At 40.1% G+C, this 15,271-nt stretch overlaps 1 protein-coding gene across 2 annotated transcripts in view; it reads left to right on the forward strand.

Moving 5' to 3' along the window:
- Positions 1-1,147: 1,147 nt before the first annotated feature.
- Positions 1,148-15,271, forward strand: part of RNF182 (ring finger protein 182) — a 55,632-nt gene continuing 41,508 nt past the window's right edge. The window contains exon 1 of one of the 2 annotated variants that reach the window (XM_055390665.2): positions 1,148-1,638. The gene's annotated coding sequence lies outside the window, so the exon portion shown is untranslated. The remainder of the gene's footprint in view (positions 1,639-15,271) is intronic. The other variant, XM_019028669.4, reaches the window with a different exon arrangement.

Below are 15,271 nucleotides of genomic sequence, written 5' to 3' on the forward strand. Positions count from 1 at the left end.
CACATTATTTAACCATATCACTATTGATGGGCATATAAGTTGTTTCAAACATTTACTATTACAAAACTTCTGCAATGCATATCCTTTTATATCTATCATTACACATTTGTGTGTTTCTGTATGACAGATCTCTAGAATTGAGATAGCTGGGAGAAATGTATGTGCATTTTGAATTTTGGCAGGTATTGCCAAATGCTTAATGGCCTGCCAAAAAGACCTTGTCTTTTGACTTCATCTGGAATATTATTGACTTCATTCAGAATATTCCCATTACAAGAAAGTGGCCAGTCTCTCCGAGGAACAAACTGTTTTCTTTTTCCACCATGAAATAGATCTTATCTTTTCATTAGTTAATATATGTGTACCTTCAAATGGCAATAACATTGTTCTGCTTTGTGACTTCTCAAGTAGTAAACCCAGAAAACATCAGCTACCGTGGATTTTATTATAAATCATTGACATTCCTTTGGTGATTCACAAATGCCAAAAAATAAATGTCATGTTCCCCAGGGTTTGAAGAAAGACACTGTAGCTTTTGGATTCAGCAACGGATCTTTCAAGAAAACAGTATGGAGGGATGACTCACTCCCCCCATGGAGGCTGCCCTCTAGTTCGTCCTTTAGAGGAAGCATGACCAAGGGTCGGCTAGTACTTTTCTCTCCCTCTCTAAGAATTTCCTCAGGAGAGGAAAAAGTTAGCTTTCTTTTCTCTGCTCCTGAGTGCCATGGCCTGCAGTACGTGATCAGTCCTTGGCACAGAGTCACTCAGGGGCTCATGGTAGATGCTTAGCAGTCACAGCCAGTAGCTGCGCAGTGTGGCAGCAGCTGAGATCCATACTGCAGCCTGAAAGTTGTGTTTCAGCTTCTGAGGTTACAAGTGTATCCAGTGTTTACATCAGAGATAAAGCCCCCTTTCCCCTCTCTCCTACGGCAGCCCTCAACAAGACAGATACACGGGTTGGGTGGAGTGAGACCACATCCAGCAGAGGCAAAGCTTGCTAAAAGAGAGAGGAGGAGGAGGGGGAGAGGGAGGAGGCGGCACGGCGTCCCTTGGCAGCTCCGTGCATGCTGCGGCAGTTGTAACAGGAGAACCGAGTACCAGTTGCTCAACACTTTATCACTTTGCATTGCTCTTTCTCCTCCCTTAAGTGAATTTCCATTTTGAGGGTACAGCTCCACAGGAGAAAGGTGTGGTGGTGGTAGTGGTGGAGGGTGTCTGGGCGGGGGATGGTGGTGCGACGGGAGTTTGAATGTCCAGTGTGGGGAAGCAAAGGAGTGCCTACTAGGATGCGAATACCACTTGGCCCTGGGCTAGCTCCGCTTTAGCCTTCCCCTCTCGCTGGGGAGAAACAGGCGGTTTGTGAGGGAGACTGAGACAGGGGCGTGTTTGTGGTGGTGGCGGCCCATCGGGGGTCCTTGTCCTCTCCGAATACCCGGACTGCTGAGGGGAAGGGCCGGGGGGGCCCCGGCGGTTGCCATGGTGACGCAGGGTCGGCGGCTCCGCGCCGTAGAGACAAAGCCGCCCGCCCGCCAGCCCGCTAGCTCCTCGCGCGAGCTCCTCCTCCACGGGAACCTCCCTCCCCTCCCAGGCGCCGCCGCAGCCCGAGCGGCTCCCGGGCCCTGGGCCGCCGCCGGCCAGGTAAGGCGATCGCGCCCGCGGCCGGGGAGGGGTCGGCGGGACGCCGGGTGGGGTGGGGTGGGGTGGGGTGGGGTGGGGTGGGGTGGGGCCCGCCCGGCTCGCGGAGGGAGGGGTGCCCGCACTCGGCTACTCCCGAGTCCCCGGGGGCCCGTCCCCACCGAGGAAACGGCCGGCGGCCGCCCCCGACGCCGCTGCCGCCGCCGCCGCCCCCGCGGCCTCCCCAACGCCGGGGCAGCAGCCAGCCCCGCAGTCCTGGACGGCGCCGGGCCGCCCAAGCGCGCCGAGGAGAGGGGGCGGCAAACTTCGGGCCGAGCGGCGCCGGGGCCCGCGCGCGGAGTCTCTCTCCGGGCACCACGGGGGCCGCCGTCCTGGCACCAACTTGAGGGGCTGTGCGGCGGAGGGCGGCTGCGGAGCGCCCGCGCGGGCTGCACCTGCTCAGGGAGCTGCCCCTCTGTTGTTGTTATTTTCCTTCTTGGCGTGCCATCGAGGCTTTTGGGGGGGGAAAAGGTATGAAAATATTTACCTTTGGACTTTCATGTTTCATGGCATTCTCTTTGAGGAGGGGGTGGGAGGGTAGTAAGAGGGACAAGCGAAAGATTTTTACAAATCTCTGAAAAGTGAGCCCATTTTTATGCCTGTGGCTGAAGCATTTTGAGGAGGCTTCTGAAGTTCGTTTGGATATTGAATCGAAAGACCTTTTTTCTTTGGAAGGTGCAGTTGCACCTATAACTGGATGGTAAGGGTAGCCCGGCTTTCCCCGACTAGCAAGACCAGAGTGTAGAGCAGTACCGATACTTTGTCGAGGAGATACTTGGCACCGAGGTCATTGCTTTTGTTTCTAGAAGGTATTGTGTTCATGCTGTAAGGAACTGGAAAGTGCCTTGTGTTTTTATGTGTAGGGAGGCAATCCAAAGCACCTCTGGAGGCAGGTAGCTGGGCGGTGTTTGCATCGGTGTTTATGAGTGTGATGATGAGGACCACGATGCGGTTGCCATTGGGGCACTGGATAGGTTATAGGTACCTTTCTCAGTGGCCCCAACCCTTGCAATCATTTCGTGATAGTTTGTTGCAGACGCGAAGCACAGATTTAAATTGTGACTGTGAAGACTTATTTTTTTGGTACTTAGACATCATCTTACATGTAGTAATATGAAAGAAAACAGATGCATTTTCAGAAATACAGTTGATCAATTCAGAAGGAAATTGTATATATGTTAATAAGATTTGTTTTAAATCATATTTAAACAATATGAGATGTCATATTGGTAACTGGAAAATAATCTAACATATAAAATTATATATCCAACTTAGTAAAATAATGTATAAGTTGGAATAGGTCAGTTAAAGAACTGTATATGGAATGCAAGAAATTATATTTTTGCTAGAGAATAATTAATGAAAACAGTACCACTGATCATTTTGAATTGCAGTTAAGTTGATTGGAATTCTGCATATTACAACTACTTGAGGTGTCAGGCAAAGAGTGATTATTTAATATTCCTTTTCCCTCTTTTGGGATTTCAACACCTGTTAGCCTGTGATTACTGGGTTTCTCAGTCTGTTCATATTTGCCAGCAACTCCAAGTAATGCCACTTCATTAGAAGATTGTATTGGAAACTAAAGGATTGAAGTTGCAATTAACAGTTTGCAGGTTATTTCATAATTGGGCTTGTTTTTAAACTGAATTTTACCTGTGGAAGATTCACAGATGCTCTGCTAAATACTCTTTCATGACGGTAATAAAATAGTACATTGATTAAAACGAAGTAGATCTGTTTTGAGAAGATAAACGGGAGAGAAAAATAAGTATTTTCTCACTTAAGCATGAACAGCAAATAGGATATTGAAGCCTAGGCACATTATATAGACAGAGAATGTAGTTTTATGTTTTGTACTAAAAATAAATTAGTTTGTGTGTGTGTGTGTGTTTTTTTTCCTGAGGGACCAAGAGAACAGCTTTATTCAGATCTTTGTTAGCAAAACCAGTATTCAAGTTCAAGGACTTGGTCCGTGCTTTCAGCCAGATGAAACCCACACTGTGAGTTCTAGCCTAAACATTTATGCTGTGGCCCTTAATCTGAGTGCCGAAGAACGGAGATATCCATGGTGAATTTAGCACAGTAAGGACTGGTGCTTTGCCTTTGCTGCTAGCTCACACGGGCACAACATTCAATATAGTTTGGCTTCTTCAAAGCTGCATCATTTTCTGCCAAAAAATAAAGTTGGTATACAGAAATCAGCAATCATGTATTGCATGCACTGCTTGGTTGTAGTGGCTTATTTATAAGAGCTCTGAAGCATGAAATGAAGCTTGTGTCAGTGCAGTGGAAAACAATAATCTGGCATGTTTATATGTGTTACCAGTGTTCTGAGGTATGTGCATAACCAGATAATGAAAGAAAAAATACTATGATATCTGCAATATGTCCTTAGAAAATGCAAACAGCTATTGTGTTTTCTGTCCATGGTTTAGCCACCTGGTGGAAGCAGGCAACAGCACTGCATATCCCCAGGTGTAAAATACTAGTCATCACTCTTGCTGATTCACGGGAGTAGGAGTCTTTTCCTGCATTTCTAGCTTACGGGTTTTAATTTTATGACGTAAAATTGGCCCTAATTTTTGGTATAAGCTGTAAAATATGGCCTGATAATTGTCACCATAGCTGTATTCTACCTGAAAGAATTCTGTAATTCAGTTTATGAAGCATATCCAAAGACAAAAAAAAGCCACAAATGTTCCTGTTTAAGTTAGGATTAACATTATGTTTGTGCCATTGAAAGTCAGTTGTTTGTAACCATATAAGCCTGCATGGGCAGCCTAAATAAAGCCACTGAAGCCTTTATTGACTGTTTCTGGGTCAACATTCTCTTGCAATTTCTAGTTGCACTGTGGTAACATGATTACTGGTTGGTAATTTAGCATCTAGTGCAATGTGTTGTAGCATTTATAAAAGCACATTTGTGAAGGATGGTAGTTTTTAAATGATTTCTTCATTACCAAAACACTTAGGTTTAGATTTGTGGCTGGGGAGAATAGTGTGGCCCTGAGACCTCAAGACAAAATGCTGTAAATATAAGGTATTGTTAACTGACCTGCTGTGCACAGTGGGTATTGATCAGAACTACTGTGCTGAGAAAAGGCACAGGAGACACATGGTCATGGTGATAGGTTGTGGTGTTTAGTGACATGGATTATTAATAGTGATTGATAGAAGCTGAAAAACTTTTGTGGACGTGTGTTTCATTTTTCATGTTTTCAATTAAAATGGAGATAAGATGTCTTAAGCTGTTTGGTAAGCCACAAGTGCTTGGGGAAAATGTATACTTTTATACAGTATTGTACATAATTTAAGTGATATAAACATAGTTCAAGATAAACGATTGTTTTCCTGATGTGCCAATTGTAGCAGTTATGGAGTATGGTTTTGGACATCAGTCATCAAATGTTTATCAAATGCTTCCTTCTATATATTCTATGTTGCTTGATGAAAGTCAACCAACCTCTTATAGTTGGGGACTTACTTGTTTCTCAGCTATTAGGATTATTTATTTTATATGTAATTCTTAATGTATGATACCCAAATATTCTCCTTTGTTTTCAGCCTTCCTTTTTTCAAAAGTTACCAGTTAATTTTGTAATGTTTTTTTAAAAAGTTTTATATTTCTAGAGCTTATTTTAAAAATGATTTGGTTAATTTGTAATTTGATCAGAAAATAGTGTGCATAAAAAACACATTATAATCTTTATATTTCGCATTTTGAGTATTTATAGACATGGTTTGTTGGATAGTAGAATCTGGGATCCTGTTAGGTGATTGCTTATTTCCATACATGTTTTGAACTTGATCCTTGCTTCTGTATCTTATAATCGGTTGAAGTGAAAACCAAAAAACTAGGAGGTAGAGGCAGCAGTGAGTTAAAAGGTGTTAAAGAGATCAGTACATACTGAGAGTCTGCTGGCATAGTGGCCAAAGGTGGTGCAGGGGTGGGGGTGCAGTGGTGGTGGTTGGGAGGGCAGGGTCAGGGAGTCTGGGGCAGGAAGCTGGGGGACAGTGATGGCTCTAATAATCTCTTTTAACACTTTATGGTCCAGACTCTAAAGCAAATTACCTGAGGTCTTTACCTAGTGACCATTTCCAGAGGCTGGCTAGTCCTACAAAAGAGTTGCTGGTGCCGGTCCTGGTCACTTGCCTCCATTTTTCCTACCAATTAACTAAAACGTGACTCTCTTGAATTGTGGTTTAAGTGCACTTTAAGCATTGTAAACCACAAATTAAGGCCCAATAATAAAATTTTTCCACATGAGAAATGTTATCTAATTGGTCAGGTACATGATTTAGATAATCAAGATGGCAATGGAACTATAAAATAAAACTGTGTGTTTGGCTAACATATTGTATTTGAGTGAGAAGTTGTGTTTCTGATCAGTCAGTTGTGAATCATCTTCCCTCTTCTATAGCTATAGTCATTCAAGGCAGACATGGTGTTTTACATAATTTGATCACCATGTGATGTGTCGGGCACAGTTATACTGAAGAATTGTTGTTTATTCAAACTCTTGAATTTTAAATCTACAATAAAAGGTTTCTGTGTGGTCTTCCCTGGCCTTTTTTCTTCCTGTATATTGGTTTACTGAGAACTTGTTTAGTCTGATTGCAGTAATTTTGACTTCCAGCTCTTCTCTGTCAATCAAACCTTTATGAATTCTTCCCTATGGGCCAGACACTTTTCTAAGCACTTCAGAAATATCAACTCATTTAATCCTCACAACAACCCTTTGAAGTAGGTACTATTATCCCTTTTTTATGAGTGAGGAGACTAATATGATCACTTTCTGTTATGTTAACCCGAAGGTACACAACATATACCAGAATCCTGGCTTTACATCAAGGAATGCAGCAAGCTTTATTTTCTGTTTACTGATATCTACTAAGTGTAGAAATAATGACACTAATTATTATGCTTGGGCTTTCCTCCCCCATCTTATTTTCTCTTTTTGCTAAAAAGAAACAAAACCTAAAGTCATAAAACAAGAAGCATTTCTTCATAGCATATTGTGACATGTACCAGTATTCTTTTCTGTACATAGAAACTAGAATAATTTATGAAAAAGATGTTTTCCAAAGGTAGTTGTTCTTTAATTTATTATTTGTATTCATATATTAAAAGAATATAGTCAGCCTTGCATATCTGCAGGTTCCACATCTGCAGATTCTATCAATTATGGATTGGAAATATTTGGAAAAAAATAACAATGCAACGATAGAAAATAATTCAAATAAGAAACCCAGTCTAAGAACTATTTACATGGTATTTACGTTCTATTAGGTATTATAAGCAATCTACAGATGATTTAAAGTACATGGCAGGATGTATATAGGTTATACGCAAATACTATGCCATATTATACCAGGGACTTGAGCATCCTCAGATTTTGGTATCCTTGGGGGTCCTGGAGCCAGCCCCCCTGCAGATATTGAGGGGTGACTACATATTTTCCGTGGTATTGGCCTTGCTATATACATGTAAATCTATCTTGGAAATGTTGATCCATTTGCATTGCCTCACGGGATTATCCTCAACCTGGCCTCACCTGCTCTTTCCTAAGCTACCTCTTACATGTGCTAAGGACTAAGTGATACTCCCTTCTCACTCCCTCCCAGTAGAACTCTGTGCATGTCCCTCCTCTGAAATAACACATGCTCTTACTGTCTCCATAGAAGAATGATTAAGCATTTTAATTTCAGGAGCTTATTTAAGCTATGTGAAAAGTAGGACTAAATAAGAGACAGGTGTTCATAAAAGCAAGTGAGTAAACATAGTTCTGTAGGTTCTTTTAATAGTAAATATTGTAATAACTACCATTTATTAAGCATTTACTTGGTGCCAGGTACGCTATTAAGTATTCCACACAAGCTGTCTCTTTTGATTGTCACCGTAATTCTTGTTTCCTCATCTATAAAAGGCTAATAAATAGCTTATCCAAGATTGTACAGAGTTGGTAGATTTAAAAACATGATTTGTGTGGATAAACCACAATCTGAATTTGGCTGTGATTGCTTTGTTAATTACCAGCAGACAAAGAATGCCTTTCTGCTGCAGTGAAGATGCTTTTGGGATTATGTTACTTTGGAAAGAGTGGCAGTTGAGGACTGCCTGGTGGAGCAAATTCAGAGTGGCAGGTATGGCTGGCTGAGAAGGAGGAGGTAGTTCTCAGGAGGTAGCCAAGAAAAAGACATCGTTGTTCACAGTTATTGCTGCAGACCTCAGATGGGCTTTTGAGTAGAAAGAGACAGAGAACCCCTATCCTCAAGTCTATTTTTGGAAGAAAAACCAAAATTAAATGGAGTTATTTTCTGTCTCCTGAATTTGTGTTTTGTTTTATACTGTGTTCTGGATTGGAAATGAACAAGGACAAGGGCTACATGAGTGGTATAGGATGAAATGAAATGAAATGTAACTCAATAAATGTCATATCCCCCAGGCTAAATTCCCTCAGGGTCAGAGCAACATGCTTTTTGCTACAGTGGGAGATTTCCTTGTTTTAGGATGCTGAAGGTCTGGAGTGTGGTATCAGGGATGAAGTTAGAAGTTTGGAAAGATGTTTTCATTTGGGTCATTCCCCTGCATGACATGGGGTTTTCCTGGAATTCGTGGTGCATACTTTCCTTGATAACTCCTGGGGGTAAAAAGGAATGAGACTTAGAATCTGAATAGTGTGGAATAAACCCACTTTTATGATCATCTAATTATATAGATCACTGTGACCTTTTTTTCTCTCTTTTTTTTAATGTTCAAGGCCAGTATGAGAAGCCAGACAGCCTGGATTTGAATACTGCCTCTGCCACCTTTTAGTGATATGACCTTGAGGTAGCTGCTTAATCTCTCTGTGCCTTCATTTCATTACTGCAATGGACAGCATGCTCATGTCCCCTCCAAATTCATATGTTGAAATTCTAACTCCCAAGGTGATGGTATTAGGAGGTAGGGCCTTTGGGAGGTGATTAGGCCATGAGGGTGGAGCCCTCATAAAGAGTATTAGTGCCCTTATAAAAGAGACCCCAGAGAGGTCATTGGCCCCTTCTGCCATGTGAGAACACGGTGAGAAGGCACCATCTGTGAACCAATAAGTGGTCTTTGACCAGATACCTAATCTGCCAGCACCTTAATCTTGGACTTCCCAGTTCCCAGAACAGTGATGAAGAAATTTCTGTTGTTTATAAGCCATTAAGCATATGGTATTTTGTTATAGCAATCTGAGCAGACTAAGACAATTACCTGTAAAGTGGAGACAATAATATTACTTCACTTGGTGATTGTGAGGATTAAATGAATTAGCATTTCTAATGTACTTAATTATTAGTTATTAAGGGTAAGTTTTGTGTGGAGAAAGGAAAATTAATATTTAATTTATTTCAGGTAGAAACAAAAATCTAATTTTCTTTAGGCCTTTAAGTTCAACTTGCATATGTTAATACTCTGTTTATATGTCTGGTAAATATGAGCAATCATCTTCACTTTTTCTTTGACTAAACTTTAATTCAGATTGAACAGATTGGATTTCTTAAATTATCAGTCTCATTTATGAACTTAGTTAAATTTCAAACCTTAAATATTTTAAATTGCATGTTACTTTAATGTATTTATTTTTCTATTTAGATAAATCATATGTTTATTGGGCAAATTTATGACTCAAGTAAGTAAAACCTTACCAAATACTTAGGTTAAGTTCCTTTGAATATTTTGTCACTTACAAAATTAATATTGTATAGACATAGTCAAATACTCCTAAACATTTCAATCAAAATAAATCATATCTGAAATCTATTACACATTTTGAACTAGAATCACAAAGCTCATCTGTCAGTTTGATGTCAGATTCTTTTAAACATTAAAAACATGACAATTGTGCACAGGCTGTTCCAATTAATATAAGACGTATTTCTAAACTTTTCTAAAAAGTAATAATACAAATCTGATTCTCCTCATCTCTGTATTTAATTCTAAACCTTCTCTAGATTGGAGTTAGTTACCCACTAGAAGGAAGTTTATTATCTCAGATAAACTGAAGGTGTCATTCTAGGTGAACTTTAGTTATCTTACCATCCCATATTGATTTGAAATTGCTGTCCGAGCATTTTTTAATTAAAATATGGTTGCTTATTGATCACAGATTTAAGGCTTGAATGCTTCATCTGGATGGCACACATTCTGGAGAATTCTTCCTATGACATAGATGGACAGGCTTGGCCCTCCTGTGTAGTCATCATAACAATAGGAGACTCCAAACCCTTCTTTTCAGATAGTATTGGTTTTTTAATCCTTAGACCAGTGCTGTCCAATATGTACTTTTAAGTTATGGGTTATATTAAAAAGTAAGAATTGGCCAGGTACGTGGCTCACACCTGGAGGCCGAAGCAGGAAGATCACTTGAGGCCAGGAGTTCAAGACCAGCTTGGGCAACATAGTGAGATCCCACCTCTACAAAAAATGCAAAAATCAGCTGGGCATGGCGGTACGCACGTGTAGTCCCAGCTGCTCCAAAGGCTGAGGTAGGATGAGGCAGGAGGATTGCTTGAGCTCAGGAGTTCAGGTTTCCATGAGCCATGATTATTCCACTGCACTCCAGTATGGAGTGAGACCGTGCCCCTTAAAAAAAAAGAAAAAGTAAAAAGTAATTATTTTTAGTAGTAGATTTTATTTAACCTAATATATCAAAATTACCATAATTTCAACATGTAATCAATATAAAAATTATTAATGAGATTTTAAACATTTTCATTTTGCACAAACTATTTCGAATCTGATATGCATTTTACACTTAGAGAACATCTCAATTTGGAGGATATATTTTCAGCAGTTAAAGTGAGGCCGGGCATGGTGGCTTATGGCTGTAATCCCAGCGCTTTGGAAGGCTGAGGTGGACAGATCACCTGAGGTCAGTAGTTCGAGACCAACCTGGCCAATGTGGTGAAACCCCGTCTCCACTAAAAATACAAAAATTAGCTAGGCCTGGTGGCACGTGCCTGTAGTCCCAGCTACTCGGGAAGCCGAGGCAGGAGAATCGCTTGAACCTGGGAGGCGGTGGTTGCAGTGAGCCAAGATTGCACCACTGCACTCCAGCCTGGGCAACAGGGGAAGACTCGGTCTCAAAAACAGGAAAAAAAATTAAAAAAAAGAAGTGTGGCCTTACCAAAAAAGTAATGTTGTATTTGCAGGAAAAGTATTTTTCATTGTTTCAGTTTCTAAATTTAAATTAATTGAAATTAAATATGATGTAGATTTCAGCTTCTTAGTTGCACCAGCCACATTTCAAGTGCTCAATAGCCAAACATGACTAGTGGCTGCCATGTTGAATAGTGTAGTCCTAGACTTGATTCAGAGTCACTCCTCACCCTGTCTCTTATTGTTCTGGAGTCTCCTGTTGTTATGATGACTATACAGGAGGGCCAAGCCTGTCTATGTCAGCTTTAGGCCGTGCCCACCAGTGTTTGAGATATCTCCTTTCATTCTGTTGGATTCTTCATTTCCGTCGCTCACAGTTATGTTAGTCGTTTTAATGACATCTGCTTGGTTTGAAAGGCATTTTAATGTAATTTCATTAGATCCAAATATTCTATACTTTCGCCTATTTTTCTGAGTGACTTCTCCAACAATGTTTTTTTGATTTGTTTACAACAGTTGTAATAGTTCCAAAGGTGGTGCAGCGAGGTAAGCTTATGCCATCTCTGTTTTGTCATAGGTAGTTTGCCATTTAGATAGGATTATGAAGACTGAACTGTGATCCACACATGAGCTCTTAATGCTGGCTGGCAGCCCCACTCCTTTTTTCTGGTTTGTTCATTATTCTCCTGTCCTGGACAAACAAAATGAAATAAATAAACAAGAATATTAGCAGAGATAAATAAAATTGAGATAATTAGAATAATGCAAATGAGTGGATGAGTACCTTAGATTAAAGGGTAAGGTAACATTTATATAGGGATTTGAGTGACAAGAGAAGATTTGATCAAGAGCAGAGCATTTCAGACTGAATCAGTGCAAAGGCCCTGAGGCAGAGAGAGAAGACAGGAGAGTCATATGAAATGAGGTTAGAAAGAAAAGGGGTGGCCAGATTGCTCCAGACTTTGTTATTCAGGATAAGGACTTGGGTTTTATTCTATGTGGAATAGGAAGCCATTCTAGGACTTTTTGTAGAGATGGTCTGGGAAAGATGGGAGTAATTTGGTTAACATTTTAGAAATATTCTTCCATGTAGAGAATGGATCTACATGGAAGATGCAAGGGGACAAGATTGGTACCAGGGAGACTTGTTAGGAGCCAATTTCAATAGTCCAGGTGAGAGATGGTGTATTTACCACAATTTTAATTTTACATTTATTTATGTGATAGATTGATACCATCGTCACTAGACTGTAAGCTCCAACAGGGCAGCAACAGTGTCTTTTTTTTTTTTTTTTTTTGCCTAAAGTTGTAATCCCTGTGTTGTATTCCCAGACGTAGTCCCCGTATGTTGACTTAACTGTCAATTCAGCATTTTCCATATTTCACACACAGAAGATATGTGTGTGTATCATGACCAAATAAATTATTGTAGCTAGCAGGAAAGTATTCCTAAAGTCAGAATATCAAGGCCTTTATTCATATATGCAGATTAGAGTTGGAAGTCCTTCACTCTGATTCTGACAGTGGAATGACTTACAAGCCACATATTAATAAGTAGAAGATGTTTTCACAGGAAATCAGAACATTTGATGATCCAAAAAGATAGCACATTAGTTATAACCATATGATGTCACTGAAATTGTTGAAATTGTTATGATCTCTTAATCATGATAATGTGTGGATAGAAAAGTTAGTCAGCAATGTATCTTACATTGAATACATACAAAAGATGTTTAAAAATAAGACATCTTACTATGATTCATTTGAGATAGACATCACTTATTATAATGGGGCATTAGAAATGGGCTATGCTATTGATACAGCTTTGATGAGTGTATTAGTCCATTCTCACATTGCTATAAGGAACTACTTGAGAGTGGGTAATTTATGAAGAAAAGAGATTTAGTTGACTCACAGTTCTGCAGGCTGTACAGGAAGCATGGTTGGGGAGGCCTCAGGAAACTTAACAATCATGGCACAAGGCCAAGGGAAAGGAAGCACGTCTTACATGGCCAGAGCAGGAAGGAGGAAGAGAGATGGGAGAGGTGCCACACACTTTCAAAGAACCAGATCTCCTGAGAATTCTGTCACGAGATAGCACTATGGGGATTGTGCTAAACCATTAGAAACTGCCCCTTGATCTAATCACCTACCACCAGGCCCCGCCTCCAACATTGGGAATTACAATTCAACATGAGATTTGGGTGGGGACACAGAGCCAAACCATATCAGTAAGGAACTAGCATCATAAAAAATTTAATGTTTTCCCGTTCCCTATCTTTATAGACAATGATGGAAGAGTTAGAAATCCTTAAAGAGCTTTATGTCAACAATTGGACATATAATTAGGAGACGCTTAAAGCATTTTAGAACTCAGGATAATATCTCTACTGAGATTCAATTATTCTTTGGTCTGCAGTAAATTTACATGGTCGTGGTTCATTGGTCTATAAATATAAATTTTTCTTTCACAGGCGGTTTGAAAAGGGGAACATTTAGACAGCTCTTGTAAAAATCTCACATTGTAGAGTGGGAAATTTCTTAAGTAACACTGTGCTAGGCACTAATGACTCAAAGATGAACAAATCAGGTATAGCCCTACCCTGCTGAGGCTAACAGAAGAAATTACAGATAAGCGTCTGGTCATTACACAAGTGTGTGCCACGATGGGGCATATGTATGATGCCTGTGGAGTCTGTAGGAGAGGCATCCAAGCAAGATTTGGGATTTGGGAATAATTGATGTCTATACTGGATGAAGAATGTCCCAGGAAAGCAGGCAAATTTGGGACAGTTTGGGGTGGTAAGTGTGGGTAAAAGAGCTATAAAGAGGGAACAGGGCATCATAAAAGCTTAGAATCCATTTGAAATAATGTGGCTTCTTTTGGAGAGTAAAAAGAATTGGGGAGGGGGTGGAGTGAGGTCGAGGAGGAGAAAGGAGTAAGAGATGTGGCTGGTGAGGTAGACAGAGGCCAGATTAGGAAGACATTAAAATATTTTGAGCAGGAGAGTAAATGATCAGATTTGAGTTTTAGAAAGTCTCTCATGGTGTTGCATATAGACTTCACAATCACAACATTACCTGTTTTGTGTTGTATGTATCTTGTATAGACATAGGAAGCATTACTTTTATTTTTAAATACATTTGTTATTGAAGGTTAACATACGTATAGAAAAGTGCACGAATCGTAAAGATGTATAGCTTTTATGCATTTTCAAGTGAGTCTCCTGTGTAACTACTACTCACATCAAAAAATAGAAGATTACTATTACCCCCAAATCCTTCCTTTGCCTTTTTCAGTTATTACCTGCCCCCAAAGGTGACCCATAGTCTGAATTCTAACACTGTTGATTAGTTTTGCCCAGTTTAGAACTTTATACAAATGGAAACAGGCAGTGTGTACTTTATGTGTGTGTGTATGATAGCTTTCACCAACTATTTGTTTGGGATATTCATCCTTGCTGCTGGATGTAGTAATAGTTTGTTTTTTGTCTCTCTCATTTTGGTATAGTATTTCATTGCTGCATGTAGCACAATTTTTAAAATCATTTACTGTTCATAGACATTTGGGTTGTTCCCATTTTCACCTATTACAAATAGTGCTGCTATAAACATTCTTATACATGTGTATGTGAGCATTTCTGTTGTGCATCTGTGTAGAAGTAGAAAGGTCATGGGTTATATGTATGATTTAGCTGTGATACTGCTATCAAACATTTGCCAAACAGTTGTCCAGGTGGTTATATCAGTGACATTCTCAACATCAGTGTATGAAAGTTCTAGTTGTTTCTCATTCTTGCTCATAGTTGGTATTGCCAGTCGTAGTGGCAGATGAAAAATGATATCTCATTGTAGTTTTTATTTGTACTTTCCTAATAAGTGATATTGAGCATTTTTTCATGTTTTATTAGCCATTTGGATAGCCTCTTCCATGAAATGCCAGTTCAAATATTTTTGTCCATTAAAAAAGATTATCTTTTTCTTCCTGATTTTTTTTTTTTTTTTTGAGACAGAGTTTCTGTCGTCGCCCAGGCTGGAGTGCAGTCTCCACTCACTGCAAGCTCCGCCTACCGGGTTCATGCCATTCTCCTGCCTCGGCCTCCGCCTAACTGGGACTACAGGCGCCCGCCACCACGCCTGGCTAATTTTTTGTATTTTTTTTTTTTTTTTTAGTAGAGACGGGGTTTCACCATGATAGCCAGGATGGTCTCAATCTCCTGACCTCGTAATCTGCCCACCTCGGCCTCCCAAAGTGCTGGGATTTCAGGCGTGAGCCACCACGCCCTGCCTTTTTCTTATTGATTTTTATGGAGTTCTTTATATTTTCTAGATAGAAGTCCTTTGTGCGATGTATGTGTTACAGAATTCTTCCACACTGTAGCTTGCTTTTAACTCTTATAATTTTTCAATGAGAAGTGTTTAATTTTAATGAACTCATTTATACATCTTCTTTTAATGTTAGTGCTT

The sequence above is a fragment of the Gorilla gorilla genome, chromosome 5 (genome assembly GCF_029281585.2).
Source record: "Gorilla gorilla gorilla isolate KB3781 chromosome 5, NHGRI_mGorGor1-v2.1_pri, whole genome shotgun sequence".
In the NCBI taxonomy this organism is placed as follows: domain Eukaryota; kingdom Metazoa; phylum Chordata; class Mammalia; order Primates; family Hominidae; genus Gorilla; species Gorilla gorilla.